Here is an 18,011-nt window from a genome sequence, read left to right as displayed (position 1 = left end):
GTCAGTCCTGTGAGTGTACTGGCACCACTGGGGATGCAGTGCAGTGAGTCCAGAGAGTGCACTGGCACCACTGAGAATGCACTTCAGTGAGTCCAGAGAGTGCACTGGCACCAACGGGGATGCAGTGCAGTGAGTCCAGAGAGTGCACTGGCACCACTGGGGATGCACTTCAGTGAGTCCAGAGAGTGCACGGGCTCCACTGGGGATGCACTGCAGTGAGTCCAGAGATTGCACTGGCACCACTGGGGATGCACCTCAGTGAGTCCAGAGAATGCACTGGCACCACTGGGGATGCAGTGCAGTGAGTCCAGAGAGTGCACTGGCACCACTGGGGATGCACTGCAGTGAGTCCAGAGAGTGCACTGGCAGCACTGGGGATGCACTGCAGTGAGTCCAGTGAGTGCACTGGCACCACTGTGGATGCACTGCAGTGAGTCCAGAGAGTGCACTGGCACCACTGGGGATGCAGTGCAGTGAGTCCAGAGAGTGCACTGGCACCACTGGGGATGCAGTGCAGTGAGTCCAGAGAGTGCACTGGAACCACTAGGGATGCACTGCAGTGAGTCCAGAGAGTGCACTGTCACCACTGGGGATGCAGTACAGTGAGTCCACAGAGTGCACTGGTACCAGTGGGGATGCAGTACAGTGAGTCCAGAGAGTGCAGTGGCACCACTGGGCATGCAGTGCAGTGAGTCCAGAGAGTGCACTGGCACCACTGGGGATGCACTTCAGTGACTCCAGAGAGTGCACTGGCACCACTGGGGATGCAGTGCAGTGAGTCCAGAGATTGCACTGGCACCAACGGGGCTGCAGTGCAGTGAGTCCAGAGAGTGCACTGGCACCAACGGGGCTGCAGTGCAGTGAGTCCAGAGAGTGCACTGGCACCACTGGTGATGCAGTACAGTGAGTCCAGAGAGTACACTGGCACCACTGGGGATGCAGTGCATTGAGTCCAGAGAGTGCACTGGCACAACTGGGGATGCACTTCAGTGAGTCCAGAGAGTGCACTGACACCACTGGGGATGCAGTGCAGTGAGTCCAGAGAGTGCACTGGCACCACTGGGGATGCAGTGCAGTGAGTCCAGAGAGTGCAGTGGCACAACTGGGGATGCACTTCAGTGAGTCCAGAGAGTGCACTGACACCACTGGGGATGCAGTGCAGTGAGTCCAGAGAGTGCACTGGCACCACTGGGGATGCAGTGCAGTGAGTCCAGAGAGTGCTCTGGCACCACGGGGATGCACTGCAGTGAGTCCAGAGAGTACACTGGCACCACTGGGGATGCAGTGCAGTGAGTCCAGAGAGTTCACTGGCACCACTGGGGATGCAGTCCAGTGAGTCCAGTGAGTGCACTGGCACCACTGGGGATGCAGTGCAGTGACTGCAGAGAGTACACTGGCACCACCGGGGATTCACTGCAGTGAGTCCAGAGAGTGCACTGGCACCACCTGTGATGCAGTGCAGTGAGTCCAGTGAGTGCACTGGCACCACTGGGGATGCAGTGCTGTGACTCCAGAGAGCGCACTGGCACCACTGGGGATGCAGTGCAGTCAGTCCAGTGAGTGCACTGGCACCACTGGGGGTGCAGTACAGTGAGTCCAGAGAGTGCACTGACACCACTGGGGATGCACTGCAGTGACTCCAGACAGTGCACTGGCACCACTGGGGATGCAGTGCAGTGAGTCCAGAGACTGCACTGGCACCACTGGGGATGCAGTGCAGTGAGTCCAGAGAGTGCACTGGCACCACTGGGGATGCACTGCAGTGAGTCCAGAGAGTGCACTGGCACCACTGGGGATGCACTGCAGTTAGTCCAGAGAGTGCACTGTCACCACTGGGGATGCAGTACAGTGAGTCCAGAGAGTGCACCTGCACCACTGGACATGCAGTGCAGTGAGTCCAGAGAGTGCACTGGCACCACTGGGGATGCACTGCAGTGAGTCCAGAGAGTGCACTAGCACCACTGGGGATGCACTTGAGTGACTCCACAGAGTGCACTGGCAACACTGGGGATGCAGTGCAGTGAGTCCAAAGACTTCACTGGCACCACTGGGGATGCAGTGCAGTGAGTCCAGAGAGTGCACTGGCACCACTGGGGATGCAGTGCAGTGAGTCCAGTGAGTGTACTGGCACCACTGGGGATGCACTTCAGTGAGCCCAGAGAGTGCACTGGCACCACTGAGAATGCACTTCAGTGAGTCCAGAGAGTGCACTGACACCACTGGGGATGCACTGCAGTGAGTCCAGAGAGTGCACTAGCACCACTGGGGATGCAGTGCAGTGAATCCTGTGAGTACACTGGCACCACTGGGATTGCAGAGCAGTGAGTCCAGAGAGCTCACTGGCACCACTGGGGATGCAGTGCAGTGAGTCCAGAGAGTGCACTGGCACCACTGGAGATGCAGTACAGTGAGTCCAGTGAATGCACTGGAACCACTGGGGATGCAGTGCAGTGAGTCCAGAGAGTGCACTGGCACCACTGGTGATGCAGTACAGTGAGTCCAGTGAGTGCACTGGTACCACTGGGCCTGCAGTGAAGTGAGTCCAGAGAGTGCACTGGCACCACTGGGGATGCAGTGAAGTGAGTCCAGAGAGTGCACTGGCACCACCGATGATGCAGTACAGTGAGTCCAGTGAGTGCACTGGCTCCACTCGGGATGCACTGCAGTGACTCGAGAGAGTGCACTGGCACCACTGGGGATGCAATGCAGTGAGTCCAGAGAGTGCACTGGCACCACTGAGGATGCAGTGCAGTGAGTCCAGAGAGTGCACTGGCACCACTGGGGATGCAGTGCAGTGAGTCCAGAGACTTCACTGGCACCACTGAGAATGCAGTGCAGTGAGTGCAGAGAGTGCACTGGCACCACTGGGGAAGCAGTGCAGTGAGTCCAGAGAGTGCACTGGCACCACTGGGGATGCACTGCAGTGAGTCCACAGAGTGCACTGGAACCACTGAGAATGCACTTCAGTGAGTCCAGAGAGTGCACTGGCACCACTGGGGATGCACTGCAGTGAGTCCAGAGAGTGCACTAGCACCACTGGGGAATGCAGTGCAGTGAGTCCAGTGAGTGCACTGGCACCACTGGGGATGTAGTGCAGTGAGTCAAGAGAGTGCACTGGCACCACTGGGGATGCACTGCAGTGAGCCCAGAGAGTGCAGTGACACCACTGGGGATGCAGTGCAGTGAGTCCAGAGAGTGCACAGGCAGCACTGGGGATGCAGTGCAGTGAGTCCAGAGAGTGCACTGGCACCACTGGGGATGCAGTGCAGTGAGTCCAGAGAGTGCACTGGCACCACTGGGGATGCAGTGCAGTGAGTCCAGTGAGTGTACTGGCACCACTGGGGATGCACTGCAGTGAGTCCAGAGAGTGCACTGGCACCACTGAGAATGCACTTCAGTGAGTCCAGAGAGTGCACTGGCACCACTGGGGATGCAGTGCAGTGAGTCCAGAGAGTGCACTGGCACCACTGGAGATGCACTTCAGTGACTCCAAAGAGTGCACTGGCACCACTGGGGATGCACTGCAGTGAGTCCAGAGAGTGAACTAGCACCACTGGGAATGCAGTACAGTGAGTCCAGTGAGTGCACTGGCACCACTGAGGATGTAGTGCAGTGACTCGAGAGAGTGCACTGGCACCACTAGGGATGCAGTGCAGTGAGTCCAGAGAGTGCACTGGTACCACTTGGGATGCAGTGCAGTGAGTCCAGTGAGTGCACTGGCACCACTGGGAATGCAGTGCAGTGAGTCCAGAGAGTGCATTGGCACCACTGGGGATGCAGTGCAGTGAGTCCAGAGAGTGCACTGGCACCACTGGGGATGCACTGCAGTCACTCCAGAGAGTGCACTGGCACCATTGATGATGCAGTACAGTGAGTCCAGTGAGCGCACTGGCACCACTGGGGATGCAGTGCAGTGACTCGAGAGAGTGCACTGGCACCACTGGGGATGCAGTGCAGTGAGTCCAGAGAGTGCACTGGCACCACTGGGGATGCAGTGCAGTGACTCGAGAGAGTGCACTGGCACCACTGGGGATGCAGTGCAGTGAGTCCAGAGAGTGCACTGGCACCACTGGGGATGCACTGCTGTGAGTCCAGAGAGTGCACTGGCAGCAGTGGGGATGCACTGCAGTGAGTCCAGAGAGTGCACTGGCACCACTGGGGATGCACTGCAGTTAGTCCAGAGAGTGCACTGTCACCACTGGGGATGCAGTACAATGAGTCCAGAGAGTGCACTGGCACCACTGGACATGCAGTGCAGTGAGTCCAGAGAGTGCAGTGGCACCACTGGACATGCAGTGCAGTGAGTCCAGAGAGTGCACTGGCAGCACTGGGGATGCAGTGCAGTGAGTCCAGAGATTGCACTGGCACCACTGGGGATGCACTGCAGTGAGTCCAGAGAGCGCACTGGCACCACTGGGGATGCACTGCAGTGAGTCCACAGAGTGCACTGGAACCACTGAGAATGCACTTCAGTGAGTCCAGAGAGTGCACTGGCACCACTGGGGATGCACTGCAGTGAGTCCAGAGAGTGCACTAGCACCACTGGGGATGCAGTGCAGTGAGTCCAGTGAGTGCACTGGCACCACTGGGGATGTAGTGCAGTGAGTCAAGAGAGTGCACTGGCACCACTGGGGATGCACTGCAGTGAGCCCAGAGAGTGCACTGGCACCACTGGGGATGCGGTGCCGGGAGTCCAGAGAGTGCTTTGGCACCACTGGGGATCCACTGCAGTTACTCCAGAGAGTGCACTGGCAACACTGGGGATGCAGTACAGTGAGTCCAGAGAGTGCACTGGCACCACTGGGGATGCACTGCAGTGAGTCCAGAGAGTGCACTGGCACCACTCAGGGTGCAGTGCGGTGAGTCCAGAGAATGCACTGGCACCAATGGGGATGCAGTGCAGTGAGTCCAGAGAGCGCACTGGCTCCACTGGGGATGCAGTGCAGTCAGTCCTGTGAGTGTACTGGCACCACTGGGGATGCAGTGCAGTGAGTCCAGAGAGTGCACTGGCACCACTGAGAATGCACTTCAGTGAGTCCAGAGAGTGCACTGGCACCAACGGGGATGCAGTGCAGTGAGTCCAGAGAGTGCACTGGCACCACTGGGGATGCACTTCAGTGAGTCCAGAGAGTGCACGGGCTCCACTGGGGATGCACTGCAGTGAGTCCAGAGATTGCACTGGCACCACTGGGGATGCACCTCAGTGAGTCCAGAGAATGCACTGGCACCACTGGGGATGCAGTGCAGTGAGTCCAGAGAGTGCACTGGCACCACTGGGGATGCACTGCAGTGAGTCCAGAGAGTGCACTGGCAGCACTGGGGATGCACTGCAGTGAGTCCAGTGAGTGCACTGGCACCACTGTGGATGCACTGCAGTGAGTCCAGAGAGTGCACTGGCACCACTGGGGATGCAGTGCAGTGAGTCCAGAGAGTGCACTGGCACCACTGGGGATGCAGTGCAGTGAGTCCAGAGAGTGCACTGGAACCACTAGGGATGCACTGCAGTGAGTCCAGAGAGTGCACTGTCACCACTGGGGATGCAGTACAGTGAGTCCACAGAGTGCACTGGTACCAGTGGGGATGCAGTACAGTGAGTCCAGAGAGTGCAGTGGCACCACTGGGCATGCAGTGCAGTGAGTCCAGAGAGTGCACTGGCACCACTGGGGATGCACTTCAGTGACTCCAGAGAGTGCACTGGCACCACTGGGGATGCAGTGCAGTGAGTCCAAAGACTTCACTGGCAAAACTGGAGATGCAGTGCAGTGAGTCCAGAGAGTGCACTGGCACCACTGGGGATGCAGTGCAGTGAGTCCAGAGATTGCACTGGCACCAACGGGGCTGCAGTGCAGTGAGTCCAGAGAGTGCACTGGCACCAACGGGGCTGCAGTGCAGTGAGTCCAGAGAGTGCACTGGCACCACTGGGGATGCACTGCAGTGAGTCCAGAGAGTGCACTGGCACCACTGGGGATGCACTGCAGTGACTCGAAAGAGTGCTCTGGCACCACTGGGGAAGCAGTGCAGTGAGTCCAGAGAGTGCACTGGCACCACTGGGGATGCGCTGCAGTGAGTCCAGAGAGTGCACTGGCACAACTGGGGATGCAGCGCAGTGACTCTAGAGAGTGCACTGGCACCACTGGGGATGCACTGCAGTGAGTCCAGAGAGTGCACTGGCACCACTGGGGATGCACTGCAGTGACTCGAAAGAGTGCACTGGCACCACTGGGGAAGCAGTGCAGTGAGTCCAGAGAGTGCACTGGCACCACTGGGGATGCGCTGCAGTGAGTCCAGAGAGTGCACTGGCACCACTGGGGATGCAGCGCAGTGACTCTAGAGAGGGCACTGGCACCACTGCGGATGCGGTGCAGTGAGTCCAGAGAGTGCACTGGCACCACAGGTGATGCAGTGCAGTGAGTCCAGAGAGTGCACTGGCAGCACTGGGGATACAGTGCAGTGAGTCCAGAGAGTGCACTGGCACCACAGGTGATGCACTCCAGTGAGTCCAGAGAGTGCACTTGCACCCCGGGGGATGCACTTCAGTGACGCCAGAGAGTGCACTGGCAGCATTGGGGTGCAGTGCAGTGAGTCCAGAGAGTGCACTGGCACCACTGGGGATGCAGTGCAGTGAGTCCAGAGAGTGCACTGGCACCACTGGGGATGCACTGCAGTGAGTCCTGAGAGTACACTGGCTCCACCGGGGATGCCCTGCAGTGAGTCCATAGAGTGCACTGGCGATGCAGTGCAGTGAGTCCAGAGAGTGCACTGGCACCACTGGGGATGCAGCGCAGTGAGTCCAGAGAGTGCACTGGCCCCACTGGGTATGCACTGCAGTGAATCCAGTGAGTGCACTGTCACTACTGGGGATGCAGTGCAGTGAGTCCAGAGAGTGCACTGGCACCACTGATAATGCACTTCAGTGAGTCCAGAGAGTGCACTGGCACCACTGGGGATGCTCTGCAGTGAGTCCAGAGATTGCACTGGCACCACTGGGGATGCAGTTCAGTGAGTCCAGAGAGTGCACTGGCACCACTGGGGATGCAGTGCAGTGAGTCCAGAGAGTGCACTGGCACCACTGAGAATGCACTTCAGTGAGTCCAGAGAGTGCACTGGCACCACTGGGGATGCAGTGCAGTGAGTCCAGAGATTGCACTGGCACCACTGGGGATGCAGTGCTGTGACTCCAGAGAGTGCAACGGCACCACTGGGGATGCAGTGCAGTGAGTCCAGAGAGTGCACTGGCACCACTGGGGATGCACTGCAGTGAGTCCAGAGAGTGCACTGGCACCACTGGGGATGCACTGCAGTGACTCGAAAGAGTGCACTGGCACCACTGGGGAAGCAGTGCAGTGAGTCCAGAGAGTGCACTGGCACCACTGGGGATGCACTGCAGTGAGTCCAGAGAGAGCACTGTCACTACTGGGGATGCAGTGCAGTGAGTCCAGAGAGTGTACTGGCACCACTGAGAATGCACTTCAGTGAGTCCAGAGAGTGCACTGGCACCACTGGGGATGCAGTGCAGTGAGTCCAGAGATTGCACTGGCACCACTGGGGATGCAGTACAGTGAGTCCACACAGTGCACTAGCACCACTTGGGATGCAGTGCAGTGAGTCCAGAGAGTGCACTGGCACCACTGGGGATGCAGTGCAGTGAGTCCAGAGAGTGCACTGGCACCAATGGTGATGCACTGCTGTGAGTCCAGAGAGTGCTCTTGCACCACAGGGGATGCAGTGCAGTGACTCAAGAGAGTGCACTGGCACCACGGGGGATGCACTGCAGTGAGTCCAGAGAGTGCACTGGCACCACTGGAGATGCAGTGCTGTGAGTCCAGAGAGTGCAATGGCACCACTGCGGATGCACTGCAGTGAGTCCAGAGAGTCCACTGGCTCCACTGGGGATGCACTGCAGTGAGTCCAGAGAGTGCACTGGCACCACTGGGGATGCGCTGCAGTGAGTGCAGAGAGTGCACTGGCACAACTGGGGATGCAGTGCAGTGAGTCCAGAGAGTGCAGTGACACCACTGGGGATGCAGTGCAGTGAGTCCAGAGAGTGCACAGGCAGCACTGGGGATGCAGTGCAGTGAGTCCAGAGAGTGCACTGGCACCACTGGAGATGCAGTGCAGTGAGTCCAGAGAGTGCACTGGCACCACTGGGGATGCAGTGCAGTGAGTCCAGTGAGTGTACTGGCACCACTGGGGATGCACTGCAGTGAGTCCAGAGAGTGCACTGGCACCACTGAGAATGCACTTCAGTGAGTCCAGAGAGTGCACTGGCACCACTGGGGATGCAGTGCAGTGAGTCCAGAGAGTGCACTGGCACCACTGGAGATGCACTTCAGTGACTCCAAAGAGTGCACTGGCACCACTGGGGATGCACTGCAGTGAGTCCAGAGAGTGAACTAGCACCACTGGGAATGCAGTACAGTGAGTCCAGTGAGTGCACTGGCACCACTGAGGATGTAGTGCAGTGACTCGAGAGAGTGCACTGGCACCACTGGGGATGCAGTGCAGTGAGTCCAGAGAGTGCACTGGTACCACTTGGGATGCAGTGCAGTGAGTCCAGTGAGTGCACTGGCACCACTGGGAATGCAGTGCAGTGAGTCCAGAGAGTGCATTGGCACCACTGGGGATGCAGTGCAGTGAGTCCAGAGAGTGCACTGGCACCACTGGGGATGCACTGCAGTCACTCCAGAGAGTGCACTGGCACCATTGATGATGCAGTACAGTGAGTCCAGTGAGCGCACTGGCACCACTGGGGATGCAGTGCAGTGACTCGAGAGAGTGCACTGGCACCACTGGGGATGCAGTGCAGTGAGTCCAGAGAGTGCACTGGCACCACTGGGGATGCACTGCAGTCACTCCAGAGAGTGCACTGGCACCATTGATGATGCAGTACAGTGACTGCAGAGAGTGCACTGGCACCAGAGGGAATGCACTGCAGTGAGTCCAGTGAGTGCACTGGCACCACTGGGGATGCAGTGCAGTGAGTGCAGAGAGTGCACTGGCACAACTGGGGATGCAGTGCAGTGAGTCCAGAGAGTGCAGTGACACCACTGGGGATGCAGTGCAGTGAGTCCAGAGAGTGCACAGGCAGCACTGGGGATGCAGTGCAGTGAGTCCAGAGAGTGCACTGGCACCACTGGGGATGCAGTGCAGTGAGTCCAGAGAGTGCACTGGCACCACTGGGGATGCAGTGCAGTGAGTCCAGTGAGTGTACTGGCACCACTGGGGATGCACTGCAGTGAGTCCAGAGAGTGCACTGGCACCACTGAGAATGCACTTCAGTGAGTCCAGAGAGTGCACTGGCACCACTGGGGATGCAGTGCAGTGAGTCCAGAGAGTGCACTGGCACCACTGGAGATGCACTTCAGTGACTCCAAAGAGTGCACTGGCACCACTGGGGATGCACTGCAGTGAGTCCAGAGAGTGAACTAGCACCACTGGGAATGCAGTACAGTGAGTCCAGTGAGTGCACTGGCACCACTGAGGATGTAGTGCAGTGACTCGAGAGAGTGCACTGGCACCACTAGGGATGCAGTGCAGTGAGTCCAGAGAGTGCACTGGTACCACTTGGGATGCAGTGCAGTGAGTCCAGTGAGTGCACTGGCACCACTGGGAATGCAGTGCAGTGAGTCCAGAGAGTGCATTGGCACCACTGGGGATGCAGTGCAGTGAGTCCAGAGAGTGCACTGGCACCACTGGGGATGCACTGCAGTCACTCCAGAGAGTGCACTGGCACCATTGATGATGCAGTACAGTGAGTCCAGTGAGCGCACTGGCACCACTGGGGATGCAGTGCAGTGACTCGAGAGAGTGCACTGGCACCACTGGGGATGCAGTGCAGTGAGTCCAGAGAGTGCACTGGCACCACTGGGGATGCAGTGCAGTGACTCGAGAGAGTGCACTGGCACCACTGGGGATGCAGTGCAGTGAGTCCAGAGAGTGCACTGGCACCACTGGGGATGCACTGCTGTGAGTCCAGAGAGTGCACTGGCAGCAGTGGGGATGCACTGCAGTGAGTCCAGAGAGTGCACTGGCACCACTGGGGATGCACTGCAGTTAGTCCAGAGAGTGCACTGTCACCACTGGGGATGCAGTACAATGAGTCCAGAGAGTGCACTGGCACCACTGGACATGCAGTGCAGTGAGTCCAGAGAGTGCAGTGGCACCACTGGACATGCAGTGCAGTGAGTCCAGAGAGTGCACTGGCACCACTGGGGATGCAGTGCAGTGAGTCCAGAGATTGCACTGGCACCACTGGGGATGCACTGCAGTGAGTCCAGAGAGCGCACTGGCACCACTGGGGATGCACTGCAGTGAGTCCACAGAGTGCACTGGAACCACTGAGAATGCACTTCAGTGAGTCCAGAGAGTGCACTGGCACCACTGAGGATGCACTGCAGTGAGTCCAGAGAGTGCACTAGCACCACTGGGGAATGCAGTGCAGTGAGTCCAGTGAGTGCACTGGCACCACTGGGGATGTAGTGCAGTGAGTCAAGAGAGTGCACTGGCACCACTGGGGATGCACTGCAGTGAGCCCAGAGAGTGCACTGGCACCACTGGGGATGCGGTGCCGGGAGTCCAGAGAGTGCTTTGGCACCACTGGGGATCCACTGCAGTTACTCCAGAGAGTGCACTGGCAACACTGGGGATGCAGTACAGTGAGTCCAGAGAGTGCACTGGCACCACTGGGGATGCACTGCAGTGAGTCCAGAGAGTGCACTGGCACCACTCAGGGTGCAGTGCGGTGAGTCCAGAGAATGCACTGGCACCAATGGGGATGCAGTGCAGTGAGTCCAGAGAGCGCACTGGCTCCACTGGGGATGCAGTGCAGTCAGTCCTGTGAGTGTACTGGCACCACTGGGGATGCAGTGCAGTGAGTCCAGAGAGTGCACTGGCACCACTGAGAATGCACTTCAGTGAGTCCAGAGAGTGCACTGGCACCAACGGGGATGCAGTGCAGTGAGTCCAGAGAGTGCACTGGCACCACTGGGGATGCACTTCAGTGAGTCCAGAGAGTGCACGGGCTCCACTGGGGATGCACTGCAGTGAGTCCAGAGATTGCACTGGCACCACTGGGGATGCACCTCAGTGAGTCCAGAGAATGCACTGGCACCACTGGGGATGCAGTGCAGTGAGTCCAGAGAGTGCACTGGCACCACTGGGGATGCACTGCAGTGAGTCCAGAGAGTGCACTGGCAGCACTGGGGATGCACTGCAGTGAGTCCAGTGAGTGCACTGGCACCACTGTGGATGCACTGCAGTGAGTCCAGAGAGTGCACTGGCACCACTGGGGATGCAGTGCAGTGAGTCCAGAGAGTGCACTGGCACCACTGGGGATGCAGTGCAGTGAGTCCAGAGAGTGCACTGGAACCACTAGGGATGCACTGCAGTGAGTCCAGAGAGTGCACTGTCACCACTGGGGATGCAGTACAGTGAGTCCACAGAGTGCACTGGTACCAGTGGGGATGCAGTACAGTGAGTCCAGAGAGTGCAGTGGCACCACTGGGCATGCAGTGCAGTGAGTCCAGAGAGTGCACTGGCACCACTGGGGATGCACTTCAGTGACTCCAGAGAGTGCACTGGCACCACTGGGGATGCAGTGCAGTGAGTCCAAAGACTTCACTGGCAAAACTGGAGATGCAGTGCAGTGAGTCCAGAGAGTGCACTGGCACCACTGGGGATGCAGTGCAGTGAGTCCAGAGATTGCACTGGCACCAACGGGGCTGCAGTGCAGTGAGTCCAGAGAGTGCACTGGCACCAACGGGGCTGCAGTGCAGTGAGTCCAGAGAGTGCACTGGCACCACTGGTGATGCAGTACAGTGAGTCCAGAGAGTACACTGGCACCACTGGGGATGCAGTGCATTGAGTCCAGAGAGTGCACTGGCACAACTGGGGATGCACTTCAGTGAGTCCAGAGAGTGCACTGACACCACTGGGGATGCAGTGCAGTGAGTCCAGAGAGTGCACTGGCACCACTGGGGATGCAGTGCAGTGAGTCCAGAGAGTGCAGTGGCACAACTGGGGATGCACTTCAGTGAGTCCAGAGAGTGCACTGACACCACTGGGGATGCAGTGCAGTGAGTCCAGAGAGTGCACTGGCACCACTGGGGATGCAGTGCAGTGAGTCCAGAGAGTGCTCTGGCACCACGGGGATGCACTGCAGTGAGTCCAGAGAGTACACTGGCACCACTGGGGATGCAGTGCAGTGAGTCCAGAGAGTTCACTGGCACCACTGGGGATGCAGTCCAGTGAGTCCAGTGAGTGCACTGGCACCACTGGGGATGCAGTGCAGTGACTGCAGAGAGTACACTGGCACCACCGGGGATTCACTGCAGTGAGTCCAGAGAGTGCACTGGCACCACCTGTGATGCAGTGCAGTGAGTCCAGTGAGTGCACTGGCACCACTGGGGATGCAGTGCTGTGACTCCAGAGAGCGCACTGGCACCACTGGGGATGCAGTGCAGTCAGTCCAGTGAGTGCACTGGCACCACTGGGGGTGCAGTACAGTGAGTCCAGAGAGTGCACTGACACCACTGGGGATGCACTGCAGTGAGTCCAGACAGTGCACTGGCACCACTGGGGATGCAGTGCAGTGAGTCCAGAGACTGCACTGGCACCACTGGGGATGCAGTGCAGTGAGTCCAGAGAGTGCACTGGCACCACTGGGGATGCACTGCAGTGAGTCCAGAGAGTGCACTGGCACCACTGGGGATGCACTGCAGTTAGTCCAGAGAGTGCACTGTCACCACTGGGGATGCAGTACAGTGAGTCCAGAGAGTGCACTGGCACCACTGGACATGCAGTGCAGTGAGTCCAGAGAGTGCACTGGCACCACTGGGGATGCACTGCAGTGAGTCCAGAGAGTGCACTAGCACCACTGGGGATGCACTTGAGTGACTCCACAGAGTGCACTGGCAACACTGGGGATGCAGTGCAGTGAGTCCAAAGACTTCACTGGCACCACTGGGGATGCAGTGCAGTGAGTCCAGAGAGTGCACTGGCACCACTGGGGATGCAGTGCAGTGAGTCCAGTGAGTGTACTGGCACCACTGGGGATGCACTTCAGTGAGCCCAGAGAGTGCACTGGCACCACTGAGAATGCACTTCAGTGAGTCCAGAGAGTGCACTGACACCACTGGGGATGCACTGCAGTGAGTCCAGAGAGTGCACTAGCACCACTGGGGATGCAGTGCAGTGAATCCTGTGAGTACACTGGCACCACTGGGGATGCAGAGCAGTGAGTCCAGAGAGCTCACTGGCACCACTGGGGATGCAGTGCAGTGAGTCCAGAGAGTGCACTGGCACCACTGGAGATGCAGTACAGTGAGTCCAGTGAATGCACTGGAACCACTGGGGATGCAGTGCAGTGAGTCCAGAGAGTGCACTGGCACCACTGGTGATGCAGTACAGTGAGTCCAGTGAGTGCACTGGTACCACTGGGCCTGCAGTGCAGTGAGTCCAGAGAGTGCACTGGCACCACTGGGGATGCAGTGAAGTGAGTCCAGAGAGTGCACTGGCACCACCGATGATGCAGTACAGTGAGTCCAGTGAGTGCACTGGCTCCACTCGGGATGCACTGCAGTGACTCGAGAGAGTGCACTGGCACCACTGGGGATGCAATGCAGTGAGTCCAGAGAGTGCACTGGCACCACTGAGGATGCAGTGCAGTGAGTCCAGAGAGTGCACTGGCACCACTGGGGATGCAGTGCAGTGAGTCCAGAGACTTCACTGGCACCACTGAGAATGCAGTGCAGTGAGTGCAGAGAGTGCACTGGCACCACTGGGGAAGCAGTGCAGTGAGTCCAGAGAGTGCACTGGCACCACTGGGGATGCACTGCAGTGAGTCCACAGAGTGCACTGGAACCACTGAGAATGCACTTCAGTGAGTCCAGAGAGTGCACTGGCACCACTGGGGATGCACTGCAGTGAGTCCAGAGAGTGCACTAGCACCACTGGGGAATGCAGTGCAGTGAGTCCAGTGAGTGCACTGGCACCACTGGGGATGTAGTGCAGTGAGTCAAGAGAGTGCACTGGCACCACTGGGGATGCACTGCAGTGAGCCCAGAGAGTGCACTGGCACCACTGGGTATGCGGTGCCGGGAGTCCAGAGAGTGCTTTGGCACCACTGGGGATCCACTGCAGTTACTCCAGAGAGTGCACTGGCACCAATGGGGATGCAGTACAGTGAGTCCAGAGAGTGCACTGGCACCACTGGGGATGCACTGCAGTGAGTCCAGAGAGTGCACTGGCACCACTCAGGGTGCAGTGCGGTGAGTCCAGAGAATGCACTGGCACCAATGGGGATGCAGTGCAGTGAGTCCAGAGAGCGCACTGGCTCCACTGGGGATGCAGTGCAGTCAGTCCTGTGAGTGTACGGGCACCACTGGGGATGCAGTGCAGTGAGTCCAGAGAGTGCACTGGCACCACTGAGAATGCACTTCAGTGAGTCCAGAGAGTGCACGGGCTCCACTGGGGATGCACTGCAGTGAGTCCAGAGATTGCACTGGCACCACTGTGGATGCACCTCAGTGAGTCCAGAGAGTGCACTGGCACCACTGGTGATGCACTGCAGTGAGTCCAGAGAATGCACTGGCACCACTGGGGATGCAGTGCAGTGAGTCCAGAGAGTGCACTGGCACCACTGGGGATGCACCTCAGTGAGTCCAGAGAGTGCACTGGCACCAGAGGGAATGCACTGCAGTGAGTCCAGTGAGTGCACTGGCACCACTGTGGATGCACTGCAGTGAGTCCAGAGAGTGCACTGGCACCACTGGGGATGCAGTGCAGTGAGTCCAGAGAGTGCACTGGCACCACTGGGGATGCAGTGCAGTGAGTCCAGAGAGTGCACTGGAACCACTAGGGATGCACTGCAGTGAGTCCAGAGAGTGCACTGTCACCACTGGGGATGCAGTACAGTGAGTCCACAGAGTGCACTGGTACCAGTGGGGATGCAGTACAGTGAGTCCAGAGAGTGCAGTGGCACCACTGGGCATGCAGTGCTGTGAGTCCAGAGAGTGCACTGGCACCACTGGGGATGCACTTCAGTGACTCCAGAGAGTGCACTGGCACCACTGGGGATGCAGTGCAGTGAGTCCAAAGACTTCACTGGCAAAACTGGAGATGCAGTGCAGTGAGTCCAGAGAGTGCACTGGCACCACTGGGGATGCAGTGCAGTGAGTCCAGAGATTGCACTGGCACCAACGGGGCTGCAGTGCAGTGAGTCCAGAGAGTGCACTGGCACCAACGGTGCTGCAGTGCAGTGAGTCCAGAGAGTGCACTGGCACCACTGGTGATGCAGTACAGTGAGTCCAGAGAGTGCACTGGCACCACTGGGGATGCAGTGCATTGAGTCCAGAGAGTGCACTGGCACAACTGGGGATGCACTTCAGTGAGTCCACAGAGTGCACTGACACCACTGGGGATGCAGTGCAGTGAGTCCAGAGAGTGAACTGGCACCACTGGGGATGCAGTGCAGTGAGTCCAGAGAGTGCAGTGGCACAACTGGGGATGCACTTCAGTGAGTCCAGAGAGTGCACTGACACCACTGGGGATGCAGTTCAGTGAGTCCAGAGAGTGCACTGGCACCACTGGGGATGCAGTGCAGTGAGTCCAGAGAGTGCTCTGGCACCACGGGGATGCACTGCAGTGAGTCCAGACAGTACACTTGCACCACTGGGGATGCAGTGCAGTGAGTCCAGAGAGTTCACTGGCACCACTGGGGATGCAGTCCAGTGAGTCCAGTGAGTGCACTGGCACCACTGGGGATGCAGTGCAGTGACTGCAGAGAGTACACTGGCACCACCGGGGATTCACTGCAGTGAGTCCAGAGAGTGCACTGGCACCACCTGTGATGCAGTGCAGTGAGTCCAGTGAGTGCACTGGCACCACTGGGGATGCAGTGCTGTGACTCCAGAGAGCGCACTGGCACCACTGGGGATGCAGTGCAGTCAGTCCAGTGAGTGCACTGGCACCACTGGGGGTGCAGTACAGTGAGTCCAGACAGTGCACTGGCACCACTGGGGATGCAGTGCAGTGAGTCCAGAGACTGCACTGGCACCACTGGGGATGCAGTGCAGTGAGTCCAGAGAGTGCACTGGCACCACTGGGGATGCACTGCAGTTAGTCCAGAGAGTGCACTGTCACCACTGGGGATGCAGTACAGTGAGTCCAGAGAGTGCACTGGCACCACTGGACATGCAGTGCAGTGAGTCCAGAGAGTGCACTGGCACCACTGGACATGCAGTGCAGTGAGTCCAGAGAGTGCACTAGCACCACTGGGGATGCACTTGAGTGACTCCACAGAGTGCACTGGCAACACTGGGGATGCAGTGCAGTGAGTCCAAAGACTTCACTGGCACCACTGGGGATGCAGTGCAGTGAGTCCAGAGAGTGCACTGGCACCACTGGGGATGCAGTGCAGTGAGTCCAGTGAGTGTACTGGCACCACTGGGGATGCACTTCAGTGAGCCCAGAGAGTGCACTGGCACCACTGAGAATGCACTTCAGTGAGTCCAGAGAGTGCACTGGCACCACTGGGGATGCACTGCAGTGAGTCCAGAGAGTGCACTAGCACCACTGGGGATGCAGTGCAGTGAATCCTGTGAGTACACTGGCACCACTGGGGATGCAGAGCAGTGAGTCCAGAGAGCTCACTGGCACCACTGGGAATGCAGTGCAGTGAGTCCAGAGAGTGCACTGGCACCACTGGAGATGCAGTACAGTGAGTCCAGTGAATGCACTGGAACCACTGGGGATGCAGTGCAGTGACTCCAGAGAGTGCACTGGCACCACTGGTGATGCAGTACAGTGAGTCCAGTGAGTGCACTGGTACCACTGGGCCTGCAGTGCAGTGAGTCCAGAGAGTGCACTGGCACCACTGGGGATGCAGTGAAGTGAGTCCAGAGAGTGCACTGGCACCACCGATGATGCAGTACAGTGAGTCCAGTGAGTGCACTGGCTCCACTCGGGATGCACTGCAGTGACTCGAGAGAGTGCACTGGCACCACTGGGGATGCAATGCAGTGAGTCCAGAGAGTGCACTGGCACCACTGAGGATGCAGTGCAGTGAGTCCAGAGAGTGCACTGGCACCACTGGGGATGCAGTGCAGTGAGTCCAGAGACTTCACTGGCACCACTGGTGATGCAGTTTAGTGAGTCCAGAGAGTGCACTGGCACCACTGGGGATGCACTTCAGTGAGTCCAGAGAGTGTACTGACACCACTGGGGATGCGGTGCAGTGAGTCCAGAGAGTGCACTGGCACCTCTGGGGATGCAGTGCAGTGAGTCCAGAGAGTGCTCTGGCACCACTGGGGATGCACTGCAGTGAGTCCAGAGACTGCACTGGCACCACTGGGGATGCAGTGCAGTGAGTCCAGAGAGTGCACTGGCACCACTGGGGATGCAGTGCAGTGAGTCCAGAGAGTGCACTGGCACCACTGGTGATGCAGTCCAGTGAGTCCAGTGAATGCACTGGCACCACTGGGGATGCTGTGCAGTGAGTGCAGAGAGTGCACTGGCACCACCTGTGATGCAGTACAGTGTGTCCAGTGAGTGCACTGGCACCACTGGGGATGCAGTGCTGTGACTCCGGAGAGCGCACTGGCACCACTGGGGATGCAGTGCAGTCAGTCCAGTGAGTGCACTGGCACCACTGGGGATGCAGTGCAGTGAGTGCAGAGAGTGCAATGGCACCAATGGGGATGCACTTCAGTGAGTCCAGAGAGTGCACTGGCACCACTGGGGATGCAGTGCAGTGAATCCAGTGAGTGCACTGGCACCACTGGGGATGCAGTGCTGTGACTCCAGAGAGCGCACTGGCACCACTGGGGATGCAGTGCAGTGAGTCCAGAGAGTGCACTGGCACCACTGGGAATGCAGTGCAGTGAGTCCAGAGAGTGCACTGGCACCACTGGGGATGCACTGCAGTGAGTCCAGAGATTGCACTGGCACCACTGGGGATGCAGTGCAGTGAGTGCAGAGAGTGCACTGGCACCACTGGGGATGCACTTCAGTGA

General features: G+C 58.5%; 1 long non-coding RNA gene across 1 annotated transcript in view; it reads left to right on the top strand.

Annotated features, from left to right (window-relative positions):
* Nucleotides 1-18,011, top strand: part of LOC310886298 — a 139,261-nt gene that overhangs the window by 90,749 nt on the left and 30,501 nt on the right. The window lies entirely within an intron of this gene.

This window comes from Anser anser (genome assembly GCF_964211835.1).
Source record: "Anser anser genome assembly, chromosome: 25".
Taxonomy (NCBI): Eukaryota; Metazoa; Chordata; class Aves; order Anseriformes; family Anatidae; genus Anser; species Anser anser.
Note: the sequence above shows the minus strand (reverse complement) of the source record. Positions and strands in the feature narration are given on the sequence as shown.